Here is a 20629-nt window from a genome sequence, read left to right as displayed (position 1 = left end):
ACCATGAATCTTTTGACATCAGCTTCCTCTCAAGCCTGTTTTCTCTTTTCAATCAATTCTATAATTTAGCACTTTTTTCCTGATATTTTTATTAATGTTGTAGAAATTATACCTATTTCAAGTTGCAGATGAATGCAGCTGATCTAACGATCTCCACCAATTTCCTTATGTAGCTCTTACAAGATACTGTTCAAGGTAAGAGCTGAATCTGCTGACTTTCATGTATACAGCACTGTTTATTACTCTAGGTGCCAATTGCACAAATCACCACTAGTCTTGGTCTGATAAAAATGATCTGTAACAGACAGCTGCAGTTTAACAGACGGTCAGAACTGTCACTAGAGAATAGTCAGTGAACTTCATAGGGGCCAGGTATGTGCATCAGACAGTTACAGGTTTTACACTGAATTCCCTGTTATCTTCCAAACCTCCTGCAAATCTACTGACTGCCCAGGCAGATGGTGGGCACACCATCCCTGCAGGTATTCAGGAAAAAACTGGACAGGGCACTTAGTGCTATGGTCTAGTTAACAGGGTAGTGATTGATCAAAGATTGGACTCAAATGATCTTGGAGGTCTTTTCCAACCAAAGTGATTGTATGATTCTGTGATTTTAACTTTCATGAGTTTATGAGGAAACACCTGTCTGCAATTCTGTGAACAGCTGGTAAAGTAAGCCATTTTCAATTGTTGTAGATGATAAAATAAACTTCCAGTGCAGCAATAAGGCTAATAATTGATTGAGCAAACTGACATTTTGACATATGAACTCTCTACATACTTATACAGTGTTGTGTCAAATATGGATCTGGTAATGGCACAGCAAAATTCAAATGAAGTTATGCCAAAATACATCTGTGTTCCTGATTTAGGGAACTGATTCAAAGAAGCTATTGCTATATTGTTTGTCATCTGCCACTATGCCAAGAATGTGCCTGTGGTGCAGAACAAAATTCAGAGCAAGGCATGCTTAACCTGGACAGCTCTGTCAGAAAGCTGCCTCCAAAAAGACAAGGACCACCGTCAATGACTTAAGCAAAAAGATAGTGGAAAAGGGACATAACTTTCTTTATTAAGTCTGAGAAACTTATTTTTAAACTACATAATCATTTTCATGCAGCATAAACTTGGATATAATCTTCACAGTGACAGATATGTTTGTTCAGAAGAGAGTTATCTTACTGTCCTTGTTGGCCAATGCAGCATCTTCTCTTAAGGCCAAATAAGAGAGTATTTATTGAAAAGATGTTGGTGTTGAGAACCTAACCAGCTTCACAAGGAGGATAAGATGAAGATGGTGTTTGTGATTTATTAGCTGAAACCAACATGACAAAGAATGTAGTGTGTAACTATCATATGACAACTATTACATTCATTTGCGATCACCAGACAATGACCTGTGTGGTTGGCACCACTGTTTCAGTTACTAAGATTTACAAGTTTTAATAGAGTTCACACATAGTATGCCTCAGATAAAAAGCCTGGCAAAATGGTAATTTTGTGTTATTCTTGGCTGGAATATTGCCCTGTGTGTAAAGCACAGGACTGGGACTGAGGCATTGGATTCATTTTCATTCTCTCTTATGTTCACCAAAATAGTTCAAGGCAGATTATTTACTCTCTTTGGGCTTGTTTCCTCATTTATGACATAAGAAAAATTCTACTAATACTATCAGGACTGACAGGAGGTTAAACTAATATTGCTAAACAAGATTGAATTGCATTATGTAAATACAAAGTATTATTATCATTCCAAACCAGAAAATCTTCTGGGTTATGAAATATTTCTGCATGTTTCTGTCTCTTACATCCTGCCAAGTAGTACTTCATGACATTGTGAGCATTCTGAGGTCAACCTATACTTTACTCCCAAGTTAGGAGGAGCTCAATGAGCATGGGCTGGAAGTCATTTTATGATCTTGTAAGAACATTTAAGGGAAAAGCAATTCCTAGAATTCGAAAAATTTTTTTAAAAAAAGCAAACAAAACTCTCAACAACCTAGAAATGGTCTACTGATGCAAAGTAAATTAATAGCCTGATTTTAAAGAAATATATTTTTTAACATAGTGATCCAGATGCAACCTCCCTGCTCAGAAAGTCTTTAAAGTTGTGAGATACATCAAGGAAAAAAATCAATTTATACTTGTTCTAGTTCCTTACAATGCTCATTCCTTGAGTATTTGCCAAGTTGATCTGTATTAAAAAGTGATCTTGTTGAAGCTAAAAGACCTCCTAGAGTCTGAAAATTGAAGCACTAAAAGCATATGACAAATTAATTTGGGAGATAACCCATTACAAAATTAATTAGCAAATCCTAGGTTTAAAATGAGGAATCTGAAATAGTCACTACAGGTATTCAAGTAGCTGTTAAGTCATGGTGCTAGCCCCTACCAGAAACAGGATACTAGACCAGCTGGATTTTTTTGTCTGACCCAATGTGGAAATTATTATATTCTTATGGAGTTGAAGGTAAACTTGGTTTTGGTGTTGATGTTCATGTATCCCAAACAGGCACTTTACAGAAGAAAGAGGATTCTTGTCTTCATCTCTTCAGGAATATGTATTAAACTCTGAGTTACCATCTGCTATTAGAGAGTTTTTCCTGATTCAGGAAGAGACTGAACAAATGTGACCTATGGTTAATTGATGGCTTGTGGGAGCTGCCTGTGGTGGTGCGAGTCACATAAAGCCCCAGCGACAAACGTCAGAATGAAAAATAACTTACCCTAAATGTCTCTAGAGGCATAAGATAGACCTGCTACTACTTACATTGTTTGGGCATTTTAGTTGCCGCAGTCCTACTGTCTTTCCTCTGGTCTGGAAGGAGTTTGTGTGAATGCCAGCTCTTCCCTATGCAAGTCTGTCCTGGTCAGCCATCCTTTGCATGGCACAACGACAGTGCCCATCTTACCTGAGAAACTGTGTGGCTGACACAAGGGTGTGTTTCACCCATTATGAATCTATTAGATATTTCACCACCAGATGGCATAAAAACTATGTAAAATATCACTATGGGTTGCAGATATTATGATACAATTACCTCTTTTTAAGAATATTCAAATACATAGTGATCCCAGACATCAACTTTGAATATTATTTTCTTTAAAGTAGCTAATGGCTTTTAAAATTCTTTAATTCACAATTTATCCTGTGAGGAAGAGCCCATATACGACAAAAAATAATTAGCTTTGTTAATCACATTGTATCATATTCTTATTGATGTTTTGCTCATGTCAAAACCAAACAACTTCATGGATGGAAAGGAAAAGATTAATTTGCATAGAAACACAAGCAACCACTTTAAGAAGAAAGCTAAAAATCTAGTATTTTCCGTTGTTGAAAACACATTTTATGAAACTATCTCTAAGCCATAATATAACTTTCAATGTAATGATAGAAATGTGTTTAGTGTTATGAAATCGGTTCCTATGTTCTCACCATAGGAAAAGAAAACAGCTTTTTGAGACATCAGAAAGGCCAATAACACTTGTATTGTTATTGGCAAGAAAACCGAGGGCCTGAGACAGTAGACATAAATTCAGTGATGAATATAGTGATTTTCCTCCAATCAGCCCCTTGACATAACTCCCTGTATCTTTGTGGGGTCTTTCCCACCTTGCTTTCATGGGCTGGATATAATTATCACATACAAATTGCTATAATGACAGTGGACTATACTCCATTATCTTCTTTTCCCAAGCTTTTGCTCTTTTTTCTGCTGCTTCCTTTTTTGACATCTTGATCCTTTCCGCTGCACACCTGGAGGTCCTCTAAGCTATTTCATAATTTTGACTATAGTTTTAAATTATGTCACTGACAAGTCAGAACTTTTCAATCTCCTTTTCTTCCTCAACTTCCTTCCATGACTTACCCTACTTTTGAGTTTCCAGTTTTTCATGATCTTGTGCTGACACTCTGGCTATTCTTGAAGTATCTTATTTGGTGCTCTCTATTTTCCCTACCTCTTTAGCACTGTTTTCCTTGAATTTTTTTTTAAGCTTTTTCTCTTTTGTTTTCCAATTATTTTTAAAAATTATTTTATACTGTTCTATCATTTCTGCTACAAGTTGTTTAATCTTTTCAACTTCTGTCTCAGTCTCACAATTCTGTATAACCAACAAGTGAACTTCTCACTTTCCCTGATAACCCCCTCCTCACATTTTCTTCTGTGTCATCATTAAAAATTTGTAACAGATTAGTTTAATCCATCCATGATTCATATCTGATACACTGCTGGATTAATGTAAAAAGGTATTATGAAAATTGCTTGCAGCTTTGTAAGTAGAATGAACTCTTTTGAGGCTGACACCTTCAGTCTAGACCAAGAGCAAAGAAAAATAAGATATACAGTTAATGATTTAGAATAGACAGCTCTTCCTAAGGTGAAGTTAATCCAAACAAAGACAGAAAGATACCCTTACTAATAAATATTGTCTATATTCAATTCCAGGAAAATCCATTGCAGACTTTTCTGTCTGCAAGAACCAAAGTAATAGTTCTGAAGACGTGGAGGTCTCAGAGAGTGCATGGCTCCTGTGAGACTCAAAAAGGAAGTAAGCAGAATGGCAAAGGTGCCTTACAACAGGGGATCATAACTCTTTTCTTGCTTTCAATAGAGCATAGCACAGAATGGGACATGCAAGGGAAACGTGGTCCTTGCTGCTGCTCTACTCTAAGAAGGTCCAGGTGGAGATCTTCTAACTCAATTATGAACAAGCACAAGATTAGGCATATTAAGTATACCTTTTCATCTGATATATTTCTCCTAATTAGAGTTGTTTTACTTTGCTATTGGAGTTCTGTACTGATAGAAATATTTTAGGTAGACAGAAAATTGAAATGAATATTAGCCTCTAAGAAGAGATGGTAAAACAAAGGAGTTGGCTAGAACTGCTCAAAAGATAGGATTGTACCAAGTCTTGATATAGGTGTATGATGGCCTCAAAGGCACTGGCTGGTTTCCATTGACAAGAACTACATTTGAACAGCTTTGAGAGATATAGCACCACTGTTTTCCATGCCACCCTCTCTCTCAAAAAAACCCCCACCCTGAAATTCCAATAAAACCAACCAACCAAACAAAAACAAACAAATAAAAAAACCCAAAAAACAAAAAAGGGATGTCTATGACTATTTTGCTCAATAGTTATGTCAGAAATAAAATCTATGGAATATTCCCATTATTCCTAAGTGATTTAATTAATTTAATATCTACATTCAGAGAACTTTTGAAGTTCGAACCAATATTTTTTAAGCAACATCAAAGGTTGATAAAGTGGTGTCTGACAAATTCCTTATGCAGGACAGGCCTTCACCTTTTCTATGCTAAAGCCTCTTCCCACTGAATCCTCCAAAGCTCAATTCCTTGCATTTAATCAAACAACAAAAATAAATTTACAATCCTGTATGATCACCGCTTACAATTTATTGATAAAAGTTGCGATTTTTCACTTCAGAATTCCTTTGTTACATTTCTTTCCATTCTATGTCATTTCAAGTGCTTGATGTAATGCTTTGAAATAATTTGAAAAAGCATTCAGGTAGGAGCTATTTCTTTCCAGAAGACTAACAAGACTATTCTTTTTTTATGCACAGAGTGCCTTCTCTTTTTGTGATTTATCTGATGTCAATAGAGTTCAACGTCAGGCTTTTCACTTTCAGCTGGATACTATGGGCAAAGTTAGATAATTTGCTGTTAACATTGTAAAGGAGTGTGTACTCCTAGGACATTGTACAAATAACAATGTTGATTCATCAAGTGTCTGGAAACACACGCAGAAATGATTCTTCTTTTTATTTGCTTATTTTTTTTTCTTATTAGAACTTTGGGATCAATAAAAGCAAATGTTTTGTCAGAACTAAGCATTCAAAATAAAAATTACAATAATTTCTGTCATTTTCTAGGTGATAGAAAACCTCAGTGAAGAACTTGGATGCACTAAAGGGACTGTCATCACTTAAAACAGACCTTGTAAAACCTCAATACAGTGTGCAGTCACATTTACATTACTCATTGATAACACATTACTCATGTCTCTGTATGTCACAGCGTAAACAAGAGTGCATGAAAGTATTGCATCAGAAAATTGGTTCTTCAGATTTCACATTCTCAGCACTAAAAATGAAAAAGAAAGGGGAGTTGAAAGTTGTAGTGTGTTGCAGATAGTTTTCCACATCCTATTATTATAGTTTTCAGGACAGCTATCCTCAGCAATGGCAACAGTAGCATGACCTATTAGTTCATGCTGGATGATTTAAGTCTGGTAGTATGTGAAGCAGATATCCTTTTGTTAGCTCTACACAAGCCAGCATTGACACTAGAAGCTGTGAAAGTGTGTCAGGGCAATGTTCACTCCATAGGCATTAGGTCAAAGGCAGGTCTATTATCCTCCAGAGCAGACCTGCACTCATGCACCTGCAGCACTTAGAAAGCCTGAACACACAGTGAGTAGGTAGAAAGGTGGCACTGCTAGCTGCTGGCTCATGTACTAAAAACTCTAAAGTGCTGTCCCTCATATTTGCTTTCACCATTTTTATGCTGTGGCCAAATCTTTTACCACTCTCTAACCCCAAACTTTTTATTAGACAACCTGCACTTTTACTGTTCCTGTTTTACAGATATCAAATATCTCCCATTTGCATTAAAAAGTAATTAAAAACAGTTTAAAGGCATTTTGATCAGTTATGTTTTCTCCTTGGAGACAGCCTCCATCTTCAGTTTTATGTGTCAGCCCTTTTGTCTGCTGTGTGGGGCATCTGGTAAAAGAAAGGCCAGAATTTACAAACAATTTTTGTTTCTTGGATCTTAAAATGAAGAAACTGAGATATAGAAAGAGTTTTGAAGAGGATTGCTTCCTAGTGCTGATTATTCAGCACAAAAATTTCTAACCATGTTTTACATTTTCTGTGCATCTCTCATGAAGCCACTCAGCTGAATGGTGAACTGAATGACATAATACAATGTTGATGTATTATAGCTTTGTGTAACAACCTGTCAGTTGAGCACCTATACCTTACTGTGTCTTCTTCAACATTTGTCTGTGGGCAGGTCACACCTTCAGACAGCTTAAGCTGTTGCATGCACCTCACAGCTAGAGGAAGGTGGATGGGAATTCCTTTCCTGGACTCAGTTCTAGGTACAGAAACTCAGGAGATATGGTGACTCAGCAGCCTTGAGCAGGTGCCAACAGCCATGAAGTCGTGTATTCACAACAGAGAATTGGTGGCCATGGAAGTGTAGAAAGGCTAAAGTTGTCTCTGTCAAGGGGTGGGTGTTCTGCAACAATGATTCCTTTGCAGAAAAGAAACTTCAAAAGCAAAAATAACAACTTTGAAAACAGTGCCTGTGGTTGATGATGGATCGAAGAGACATCAGAGGAGGGGTAATTAGAGAAGGATCTTCGTTAAACTCTCTTCTGCCCCCTAAAATGGGTTACATGAACTTCTCAAGATTGATACCCCTGCTTATAGTGGATTTTCCTTTCTAGAAGGAAATAAGACAAATAAGACTCTTGCATCTTTGTTTTACTTACTATTTTACAGCTACTTCTTCACTCAAAATCATTTTGGAATAAGTCCTACTTCAACTGCGTTTCTTTCCATATTTTTAATAGTGTCCATCTAATTTCCAAGGAAGGGCTTCTTTCTGTAGTTTCTAACAGCAGATATTTTTATAGTATAGGAAGTTTTGCTTTCATTGACCCTTAGAAATGAATCCCTGTAATCATTTATATACCAAGAATTTAAACAGCCAAGATGTGTCAGTTACTTTACTTCACATAAAAGTGTTAGTATCAACAATCCACATTGAAATGTTAAAACTCAGTTCTAGGTGAAAAAAAACCAACAACCAAACAACCCTGTACTTTTCTAATCTAACCTGTTTTGGAAATGTTCATAAAGCTTATAATAAACTCAAGTGCCGTATTCTAAAAAGTTTTATTAAGAATATAATACTGACTGGAATTCAAGTAGACACAGAAATATTTCTTCCAGTAAAATGTGAAGAATATTTTGGACATATTTTAAGCAGTCATACAGTTACATATCGGTGTGATAACAGAAAGGACCATTATGATCAGTCATTCCAACTTTGATACGGAACATGTATCAGTACTTTTTACAATAAATGCATAAGAGTAATAATTTTTGTTTGACTTACCAGCCAGAGAATTTCACACATATATTTTTTCTTTAACTTAAGAACTTAAGTTACTTAAGCTACTTAAATACACATCAGTGAAAACCCTTTCATCCGCTCAATGAACTGTATTCTAACAGTTGCTGTTGAACATCCTGCCTACTTGCTCATGGGGAAAAATCCCTACTATTTCATTTATGTCAGTCACAAGAAATCACTGCTCATTCCTTTTTTTTTTTTTAATTTCCTTCTTCCTTTTAATTTTCTTTTTTCCCTTGCATTTGCTTTCTTTCAGAAGCTGTTATTTTAACCAAAGAAACTTCCCCATGTGATTATCACCTTGCACCACCATTGGGCTAAGACAACTTTCTATCTCAGACAGAAAGCAATGCACCATTCTGCCCCTGCCCAAAGAAGCTCCATCAGAAATACAGCTCCTTGCCTCCTCAGGGTCACATAAGTGACCTCAGAGCTGCATCATCATTCCTCATGGGCAGCCTTTCATGGTTGGTTAGGAGTCCAGGCTGTTAGACTGCTATTACAGTACATACATGTTAGACAGCCCACCTGGTGCAAGGAAGTGGCTGCATGTTCATAGTCATGTGCACATGAGAAAAGAAGATTTGGGAATGGAAAAAGATGCTATCCATCACGTCTCTTCAGATTACTTTTGTGTGGCAGATAGGCAATATTGGAGAATAATCAATGAGTTAGAGAATGACATCTGTCCTAGGATGGGAGTAAATGCCCTCTAGAAATGCTTTTTGTCTTTCTGTCAAGTGTCATTGATGGACTTGAACTACATCTCTTTCTTTTAGATGCAAAAATTACAGAAAAAAATGCCATCGAAATGTGTCATCTTTCTGGCAGAGGAGTAGAACAAAAAAAACATTGTGATACACTGTAAGAAAATGTCCCTTACTTTCCAGCTGACAGGGACAGATTATTTAACTGCAAGAGATTTTTATTTTTATTGTAATAGTTTGCTGTAACTTCTTCAAGAAATGTATTCCCCAGACTGTTATTACAATTATCTGAAATGCATCCCAAATTTTGACATTATTTACTCAGTGCAATTAGCATTTGAAAAGAATTCTTTGCTTTTGAAAACTGGAAGCAAATATCAGAATATGAAAAAATTTTATGAAATAATATATGAATCTCTGTAAAGCAGCATTGCCCTCTGAAAAGCAAATAGTCAGCATGTATGCTTCACAAAATAGCTGCCTTCCTGATGAGAAATTATCTTAATAACTTTCAAGTTACAAAATCTTGCAATATCATTTTTCAATAGCAAACACTGAAATGAAATTATTTTACAATTCTTCTAAAGCTTCTCACCTGTATTTCATAGCTGTAGCAGAGAATCTTCTGACAATTTCTGTAGTTTGTTGTTAACAGGTCTCTCAGCTTGTAATAATTTCATGGTCAGCTTTTCCTTAAGTCTGCAGTTAAGTGCAGCAGAAGTGAACTTTTAATTGTTATAATGCAAAGAAAAAAATTATTTTTTAGCAGTCTGGTTACTACATAAATAAAAGGGAAGACATATTTGGCTGGTACGATCAGGAGCAATGTAAAGCTCCCACTCCTGCCTTCAGTAATTGATGAAGTGGATCAGTGACATTTTACAGGGCTGTGATTGAATTGGACCCTTGAGGATAAATAGCACATAAACTTTTTCCGCCAGCTCTTTAGTAAGCTGATATTGGCAATTCCAATTTAACGTTTATGAATGAAAGTGTTGCAGGCTAAGTGAAATAAAGGAACAGTCACAACTATTGTCTAGGGCTGGTGCTCTTTCCTGCAAGCACTACTTAATGCAATGAAAACCAGAGACCTAATCTGTCAAAGAAATACATGGTACTGGGCTGGTTCTGGGGAGAGGGGAGTGTTCTGGAAAAATTTAGTTTGTTGTATAACTAAAAATTCAGATTTTTAGCAAAACTGTCTGTCATTAGCCCATTTGGGAAATATACTTGTTGATTTTCTGGTGAGGTGGTACATTGAATTGTTGTGAGGTTTCAGGTGCATGTTAGTGTTAAAAAATTCTATTAATAATTTACAGTAAAAAGAAATATTTTATTAATGCCATCTGAAATCAATGCACAAAATTAAAATGAAGCATTCCCAATTGCTTAACTAAGCTATGGGACATGGTTGGAGAAAACAAGTATTTAATTTTTAGAACACATTGGTCATTTATATTTAAACATTTCATTTAGGCATAAAGGAAATCCTTTCAAGCTGTCATCATGAATATTTAATGTTTTCAATGTCACATATAACTTTTATATACACATACACACACATAATTAGCTTTTAGCTTCAACTGAGTGAATGTGAAACTTACTAACAAATCTGCATGGGTGTGTACAAGCAAACTGGGCTTTCTTGGTGGTATTGGTGGTAGTGAGCTAAACAGAGATGGAGCTTAAGCTCAGTGACTGGGTCCTGTGCTTTAATGTTAGTGCACTACTTCATAAAATTGTGTTCCATGGCAGGTATCATTTTCCCAGAGTGCTTGGGCTTAGACTGTGGGTAGCCTGGGGCTGTTCCAGTTGCCTGTGTGAACAGTGCTACCCCGCTGTGGGGAAGGTAGGGTTTTAGCTGTATGGATGCAAGCCATACCGTGTCACTTGTCCTCAGAGTCAGAGAACCCATTCTATTTACTAGCAAAGGTGTAAACGTACCCCTGTAGGGACTTTAAGAGCTGCAGATTCATTTGAAAGGATGGCTATACACCTGTGGCATGGCATGAACCAGAAGGGAGATCCATGGGTCTCTGATGAGGGCAAGAGAACTTTAGCCACAACAAAGTTTGGGGATAAGCTCTGTAGCCATTGAAAATATGAAGCTTAAAGTTCCGGGAATAGGGTGTCCTCACAAATGATTGAACATCCAATTGCTTTTCCTGCAGCAAACCACCAGGCTTGGTGTGAACACCGGGAGGCCATGTGGACCACTCCTCTGGAAATACAAGGGCTTGAATGTAATGATGGATTTACCAGGGCAGGGGAGGGAGAACAGTCAAAGCATATACCTTGTAGGCAGGGCATATGCTCAGTGTCACTCTCAGATCTGCTGTCACCACTGTGGCTGCATCCAGCCCAGGGAGCTTGTGCCTTTCCTGCACATATGGTCAGAGCTGAGTCCCAGGAGCCCATAATTATGGCATGTATGCTTTCTTAAAGGAATGAACAGTTTTACTGGGAAGCAGTTTAATCAGCCTGTTGAAAACTTTCCTGCTTGGAAAGCTTAAAACTTGATAATGAAATTGAAACTGTAAGTCCGCTTATGAAATAAAGTTTTGTTTCTGTGGCTGTCTGAAAATGTAATAAATGATAAAGAACCTTATCAGATTTTAAATTCACTGTGTGAGAGCAGACCCAGTTACCTAAGCCTTCTATCTGTAAGCATCTAGAATCACCCTTTATGGGACTGACATATTAATTCAAGCTATTTGGGATTTTAGGAAAATTACTTTGGGATTTTTAAATTGGAAAAGGCTAATTTCATGCTCATCCATGCTTTGCACATGCTAATCCATTTCTAGAAAGCTTACAGCCTAGAGGTTTTTTGAATTTAGCACAGGAGAAGGTGTAGGAAAAGAAAGCCCTCATTACCCCAGTGCCTATTGGCGGCATTGGAATATAGGAGGATCAATTACCATAAGGGACTGTAGCTTCTCTTTTTTTTATTTTCAAGAAATTTTCACCCTGGCATATAATAAAAAATAATGTCAGAACCTTTGGGTTTTGTGTGTGCTGTCTTGTGTGAAAAAAATCTTGATTTTACAGCCAGTGAAAAGGAATCTCTGTAACCATGCTTTAGGAATGAGAGTCCTATCTGATATCATTATTTCAGGCCTGTCACCCATCTTGGATGCTTTGCAGAAGCAGGAAAGTGGTGAAAGGCAACTTTTCATTAGTTCACTTAAGTAAAAAAGTAAATACTCTATGAAGAAACCTTCTTAAATTTTCACTTTTCCCCTTAAACCATCGAGTGCTATGCAATCCTACACTGTACTCTTTCAACACAATATTCCTCACCTGAACTATATTGAAAATGATATTTATTTAATTTTAAAGGGCATTTGGATTTCAAGAGGATGGCACCATGGACATCTATATAGAAACATTTTGCATGGGAATTTATGAAAGCTAAATTTTCCTAGTCATAGTTGATCACTGTGAGGCACAGAAATACCTTTGAACCTAAAATACCCCAGTGGAAAGTGCTGACAGAGCTGCTCTCAGTGCTGTTAACAGCCCTCTCAGATGCTTCCTCAGTAAGGCTGATGGCAATATCGTCACCAAGCTCAACAGCACAATCTGAATGGAGTCAATACCTTGATTGCTGCTAGCTGTGTTAGCTAGCATTAAATCCTGTAACATGCAAGGAAAGGTTTTCATACCTATGAAGTGCCCCACACAGAATTCCAGGCAAGGCTGAAGTTGTAGTCTGGCCAACACTCTCTACAGTATGGTGAGAAAATCGGTATCAGTTACTCTTTTATTTCCAAGAACCTTGAAGTGACAGTTCCTGTGCTTGAAAAACTTATAGTATTATGTATAAGCAAGGTGTAACTACTGTTTAAAACTCTTTAAGTTAGAAAATTCAACATGACATATATTTATTTGTATTTTAAAAAAATTTGAAGTGCACAAGTGAAACAAGTTCAGATAGAGTTGATGCTGCCCAAATATGGCATGGATGATTTTGTGGGGTCATTTCCACACTATGTTTTCTATGCATTTGTGATTTCATTATTCATTTTGCTCTTTCCATCAACTCTACTACCAGAATTAGATGGAGATATATTAAGTAGATATAAAAATTGTAGGACCGAATACCTACAGTATAAGCATCAGAGTGAGTTCCCAAGGAATGCCGTAGAAGCGAATATTTGAAGGATAATTCTAGTTGACAGAAAGATGACAGCAAAGTGTGCTTTAATAAATAGGTAACAACAGATTAATATGCTACAACTTCAAAATCCTAACAAGAAGTTGGGAGTCTGTTTGCTTGCAAAATTTAACAGTAATTGTTCCCTGTCGTATCTGTGACACACACTGTGCTATATTACCTGTAGTGTGTCCTTTAAATGATGAATGTGTTTGTCCCTCACAATCTCATGAGCATAATGATCTGTTTACTTTTCTTCACTCTCGCTGCTAATCCATATTAGAAAGTTTAACCTAGTAAACAAAACAAAATCCAATCAAACAAAGAGGTAATAAGTGTCTAGAAGCCTGAAGCTAGGCTGGTGAACTAGACTGCTTATGTGAACAAATTCTCAGTGGTGCAACTGTTTGTAGGTTAGTGTCACATGTAAAAAAATATGAACATCCTCCATTTAGTCATTTAATGCATTGATTTATTTTACTTCCACTTAAGAGACCATATTTCAATAACACTGTTGCCATAAACTGTTCAGGTGGTATAAAATTTAGCATAAAAATACTGCGAAATTATTTTTAGTTATCAAAAGCATAAACAGTTTTGACTATTGTTTTGTGATCCATACTGCAGTGATTTAACCTTGAAAGGAAATTCTTTTGGTTTTCAAGTACTTGCAGTACATCTTCAGAAGGCCCAATGTATTTAAATTCACTCAAAGGAAGAAGAGGAAATGCAGTGCACTAGTTCCCAAACTGAGTGGAAAGTTTGATTTATTAGCACTTGATCCTGTGAATCATGTACCCACCTACAGCTTCATAGAGTAGGTGTTTGCAGCTCCAAATTTGAGCCGAGAATTTAATGAAACAGGGTTTGATTAATTCTGTAGGTTTTTTCTTCTATCTGGAAATTAGGTTTTTATACATACTTATGGGAATAAAAGGATTTAATGTGCCATTATCTCTCTTGCTATTTTCCTTTGTAATGTTTAGATTCTAAAAAGTAAAGATTGAAAAAGAGACTCCAAAAGCTATGATAACATTAATTTTTCAAAAAAAAGCAAAGGACACAGGAATATTTTGTCCCCATGCTTGTCCTCATGTCTTCAACCAAGCTGAAGAAAAACCTTTGTCCTCTTTCTTTTCTACATTATGATGTAACTACTGCTATATATACACCACAGATAAAAGTTTAGTGAATGTGCTTGTATTTATATATTAGTGGCTTATTACATTGTGTTACCTTTCGCATTGAAGTGTCTCCAAAAATTACAAAATAAATATAATTTTTGTATGTAATGTTACAATAAATAATAATAATAATAACAACAACAATAACAACAACAATATTAATAGTAATAATAATAATAATAATAAACATTTTAATGATGTTCTAAGCACCTACTTGATTGTTAGAATAGCAACTGTCATTTTTCTCATTAAAGCAAAGAGACAGAGAGTGTTATTTAGGTATATATGGGGGATCAAGAAGTTTGTTGCAATACTACTTAAAAGATATTTTTCAAGAGAGATGTAAACATTGCAGTGTTCTGTATTTAAGGACATAAAGCTTGAAAGTTTTTAATTAGAACACTTAAACAGGTGATAATAATTTCTCAGAGCTATAAAATTTAAAACTACACCAAATTTAAGAGGAAACTGAAGAACTGGGATTGGAAAGCATTGACAGAAAGGAAGAATGAGAATCAGGCAGGGTCTAAGAGTATAATATGTGAATTACTTCATGGTAAGTTAATAATTGGTCCATTTGATTCATTTACAGAGGGAGCGAGAAGAGTGAGAAATCAGACCAGACACATTTGTCTGCTGGCTAAGACTCTAGGCTGCAGCAGACTGACTGAAGACCACATTATGTATGTTTTTCATGATTCAGTTTTCTGACAGTTTATTCTATATACACCATGACACCATTAGTGATATCCACAACCTCAGAGAATAACTTCAGCTATAATTTGGGATGTGCTGGCTATGAGAAGAAATTCAATTCAATTGTATATACAGGATAAATGTTCAAATCTGAGTTAGTATTAAAAGCTAGATTTGTTTATCCCTTATGGCATCAGGGTTGTTCTTATATCAGCCTTTACAGAAAGAGCTCAATACATGCAGTGTAAATCTACATTTTCCCTGCATTTAATCTAATGAAAATATACATCTAGGAAATATGACTCAACCATAAATAAGAATATAGAAAAGCAAAGTGTTATTAAATATGTATCCTACTGACTCAATTATAGAAGTTAAGGGGAAACTTGAGAAAACTACAATTTTTTGGTATGTTTTTCTTCTCCTTAATCTAATCAGACAACACTAAAAGCCCAAGAGGTATATAAACTTCAGTAACTAGTTATATTAAACCTGTGTTTACTTAGATGATTTGTATGAGATAAATAAGTAATTACCCAAAGGACATTAAAAAATGAAATATATGAGACTGCATGTGAGCAAGCTAACACAAGGCAGAAAGCTTGACTGGTGCATTTTTAATAAGAAGAATTCCCTGTGCTTTTATATCCTTTTCCATTCTATAGAAGTCCTTATATCACCTTTATCACCATAGTAACTCAGCACTTTACAGTCTTCTCCTTCTATCCATCATATTATTTTATCAGTTTAGTAAAGGATAAAGTGCTTCCCTGATCACACACTGTTCAGTACCCTTTCTTGTGGCCATCCTGCTGAGAAGTATTGTGAATAATGTAATAATTCAGCAATCTCCTACAGAATAAAAAGTCATCCTGGTTTATACTACTGTACTATCAATTTCTCATTGTATTTCATCAAAATATTTAAAAATTAATTAATCATGAGAGCTTAGTATCTTTCAAACACTTGATAAGAATTTCTGTTGCCTTCTAAGTTGGAAGAATCAGTTCTCATGGTCATAAACCTTGTACAGGTTGAAGACTGGCTCTAAACTGTCAAAACCCGGCATTCAGAAGAGACAACATTATTTAGGTTTACTAGGGATACTTTTTAATATCTTTATCTACTATAGTACCTCCAAAAGGAAGAAAGGTGCCAAGAAAGCATATTTTGTAGCATCAGAGGGTTCTATTATTAAAACATGAACAGTCATAACAGACTAGAAAGAATAAGAAGGTATTTTCATTTACATCCATATCTAACCCTTTGAGCTGTAGTGTATGACATAAAACAAAAGTGTAGTTACTTACATATGTCAAAACGAAAGAAAATTTTCAGTTAACTAGTTCCATACAAATAGGAAGGGCAAAGATTTTATCAGTGAGAAATATCAGTTTAATAAATTGAACCTGAAAATTTAGAATATTCGCCTTTCATTTATTTTTTTTCCAAGATATCACCTTCATAGCTTCTAAATATACATTTGGCGTACTTTTATTTATTCATACTGAAGCAGTGTGCTGAGAGGCTTTGTCAAAAAACTTGAGTTTATCTATATGAATGCAAACATTACTACTTTGAAACAAAGCTGACATTTCTAGTGTTTGATCCTTTAAGTGCAGACTGTCCTAGCTTTTATCTAACATGGCAAAACATTTTTCTCCTGTGTTACAATACTTCAGTTGATCCAGAGAAGCATTTTAGCTTTTATTCTGAATACAAGTCTCCAAAATCCACATGTTGATGTGATTTTATGCTTAATAGAACACACTTTTTTCTACACAGTTTTCCTTCCAGTTCCTGACAAGGCCTCAGAAGGACAACTCTTTGGTTTTTTTTCTTCCAAATATAAAGTGCTATTGAGACATCAACAGATATCTGGTCCCACTAAACCCTGCCATAAGAAAATTTTAAATGAGCATACTAGCTTCAATCCATCAAAATTACTGCCATGCCTTGTGCAGTTTCCTTCCCTTAATTTCAATTGTGATCTTTGCTTTCTCAAAGGAGTAAAGCAAGGTACAAATAAAAGAGTACAAAATTCATCCCATGGTTCATCAGTCAAGAACTGCAGTAACCATGCAGCTCATGAGAATGACTATGTGTGACTCTCTGGGCTGATTAGCAGGTTAGTTGAGACTGGTTAATGTGGCCTGACAGAGCTTCAGAATCTGATTAGTGGATTAAAAACACGAGATGAGGAGTAACTGGAGCAAGTTAAGTTGTTCAAACTATGCTTAAATACTAAGTGTGATATTTCCTGCAAATAAAGAGTTAAAGATTCCTGGTCTAGATAGATGAACCTAACATTTACAGAAGCATATTTACTGCAGGCTCAGTGATTCTTCTTTTCTGCCTTGTCTCAAAAGGTATTTATATGCTTTCTCCATTGTAGGGCCTTTTCCTAGCAGTTTTTCCACAAAGATTACAGATTTCCTTTCTCAAACTCCTTTGGTTACTCTTTCCTTACTCACTTGACCACTGAGCATGATTAAGCACCAATGAAGAAAAAGAAAGGTTCCAGCACAAGATTCCTGTAAAAAGTTGATATTTAGTTTTAACCTACAGAGAAAAACAATCTGGCTCAGGGAACAAAAAGACAGAAATAACCCCAAGTTTATTTATGTGTAAAATACATGTGTACTTCCCTTTAACATATTCAGAGCTCTTTATTTATTAGTTAGTCCTGTGTTGGCCCTGTTTTGAGCTTAGCTCTACAAGCCTGCTCTTGCTAAAGAAGTTCTGATTCTATTTTAGCATAATGGCAATATTTGGGGTGGACTCAAGTATTACAGGGCCAACAGTGATGAAACAACACTGGTTCCAGTTCTTCTGAGCCACAGAGGCTCACAGTTCTTAACAAACTTCTCCAGAGCTTCTGCCTCAGTGCAGGTGTCAAATCTGAATGCAGTGTAGCTCTTCTGTTCCTAATAGAAAATGAAAAAATGATCCTTTCAAATCATGACTGAACAATAAAGAAGGTAGAAAGTTACAGATATATTGTCTTAAAAGGAAACTTTCCTGAGCAGTGCCAGAAGAGCTTCCTTTTTTGGGTATGTTAATATGAATTGCAATTATTTATAATTTTGTACAGAATGCAGTTTTTAAAAATCCCAAGTCTTAGTTGCTTATTTCGGGAAGTGAGTCAGTTTTGCTCTGCTTTGATTATTTGGCAAGCTCATATCCCCTTGCTATTACGTACATTTTAGTCTGCATGTCCATCACTGAAACTTGAATATGATTATGTTTGGCCCAGTAGGTTCATGTCTTTTAGAACTATAACGCTACTTCACTTGAACAGTTATTAGGGCTGCAGAGATGTAACTACAATTGCTAAATGGGATAATGCAAAATGAATGAAGCAAGAGAACCCCTGGAGTCTTCTTGATGTTTACTCTTTCAAGTAATGCACTCTTCTAAGACTGTCAGCTCATCACAACAGAGAATTATTTAGGGAACCGTGTGAACAGTATTGCTTCACAAGTCTTACAGCCACCCAGAATATAAAGTGTGCATTATACAGTGCAGGTCATAAATAGACATTTCCCTGGTTTCTGCAAACTGGTCTCACTACAATGGCTTGTCTCATTAGAGCAGTGAAATGCAAAAGCATAGACATAAAATAGCAGCACACTGTTGTGCTTTATATGCCTTTGGCAAACTCTATTTGCTGTTATAAATAAAGCTAACCTTCTAGGCTCATTATCACTTACACTCTTCTGAGGATGAACTAAGACTGCAACATTTCATTCTTACCCAGTATCTTTTAATAGGTCAGCACAGTAATACCATTGCCTAATGCTGTTACATGTTTTAACTCTGCATAAATTTATGCAAAAATAATTAGCTCTACAGCATTATAGGTGTATGAGACATATATTACAATGTAAGGATCTGAAATCCTCATGACATCATTGAGACAACATTCAGGAAAAATTGGTCAGGCACCATTCTTTTTTGCAGTTTTTATCCATATGCTTAAGAGACACCTGTGCAATACCATTTATCACTAACAGAATAGGAATATATATTTGAAGTGAAATATAATGTATGTGATTTAATGGCAATAGAGCTAATTTTTTTGTATTATAAAGTCTAGTAGTCCCTCCAGAGTAAAAGAAGATTGAGGCATATTTTCTAGAACTATTTTAACCATTCTAAGGCAGGGTGGAAAAGGAAGCATCATTTCTGCCCCTGAACAGGGAACAGCTTCTCAATGCGCAGTAATAGGAGAAGGCAATAGGGAGTCATGGATCATTCTGTGATCCTGAGGGGTGTAATGATATGAGAGAACAGCTATGCATGTGCCACAGCATAGTAAACTAAGCCAGTAGGATTTACCAGGATACACAGTGGCATCTGTGCCCCTAATCTCTGGACTAGCAGGAAGCAGAACTTCTTTTCACGGTTACCATCAAACACATTTTGCTGTTACTCTTTATGTTTCTTGCTAAGTGTCTTTTAGAGTCTTGTAGGTCTAGACTTTGTATTAATTGGGGAGTGGGGAGTTATTTCTTGTTATATATCTATATATATATATATAACTTGTAAGTGCATGTTATATTGTAGTTCTCTCAATTTTCCCTTTTCTGTATAAATACATATAGTTAGTTTCAGCATAAACCTAGTTTGAAGGGGTTTTTTTCCTCTCTCCCTCTTCTTTTTCCCTTGGCTGGTTGAGGGGAGGAGGAACCCTTTTTCTCTGTCTTGGACACTTGGCATTTTGCCAGCTCAACCCAAGACATTTCCTTCCTTGGGTGAAAGGGATTCCTGCCTTTTTTTTCTTCTCTCTTTGCATACTTTCATCCTTGGGTGAAAGGGACTTCTGCCTTTTTTTCTTCTCTCATTGCATACTTTCCTTTTCCAGGTTCATTATACATTTCCTAACTCTTGTGTAACAAGAGGACTTAGATGAATTTTGTTAAATAAGACTAAGTTTTTTCATGTCTTAATATGTAATATATTATTCTCACAATGACTCTGTGAACTAAGAAATTACTATAATTCCATTTTATTATCAGGAAACTTGGGCCCCAATCCTACCAAATAACAAAGGTGCCTGGAATGAGAGTTGGATATGTAATTTAGTGACGGGACATCAACATCTTTTCTTCCATAGAAGACCTTAGTAAAAGATTATTGTGTGGGGATCTGAGTGAAAAAAGGAGGCACAATCCACATCTCCTCTGGAAGCTGAGCAACTACTTAGAAAATAATGTCACTGGATCATGAAAAACACAACTAAGTCCTCTATGCTTAATCATATAATGCTTAAAAGTCTCAGACCTTAACTTCAGGGCAGATTCTTGTTATGAGGTGGACAGCTCCATTAGATGTGGCATTTTTAATACATGGAACACTGGTGGTCTCCCCATTTGCAGATTCCTGTGGCTTCTTTCAGCTTCCTCGGGCTCCTGCTGCCCATCAATAATGCAGTACTACCTTAGCCTTTGTGCCTCTTCTAGCTCAATGTCTGGAGCCGCAAGCAACTCTGTTAGAATAAAAATAAATAACAGAATCCACAGAGTGAATCTGTTATTGTCCTCTAGGCATTGTCCCCTGACACTTCCGTCTCTTGCACTGGGAATTCAAGAAAAAAAAAAGTACAAAACCAAAAACAAATGCCAAAAAAACAACCCAAAATTTATGGAATGAGTAACATTGGGATATTAATAATGAAGTCTCTATTTAACTTTGATGCAA

This window comes from Pithys albifrons, chromosome 2 (assembly GCF_047495875.1).
Source record: "Pithys albifrons albifrons isolate INPA30051 chromosome 2, PitAlb_v1, whole genome shotgun sequence".
In the NCBI taxonomy this organism is placed as follows: domain Eukaryota; kingdom Metazoa; phylum Chordata; class Aves; order Passeriformes; family Thamnophilidae; genus Pithys; species Pithys albifrons.
This window is presented reverse-complemented; position numbering follows the sequence as displayed.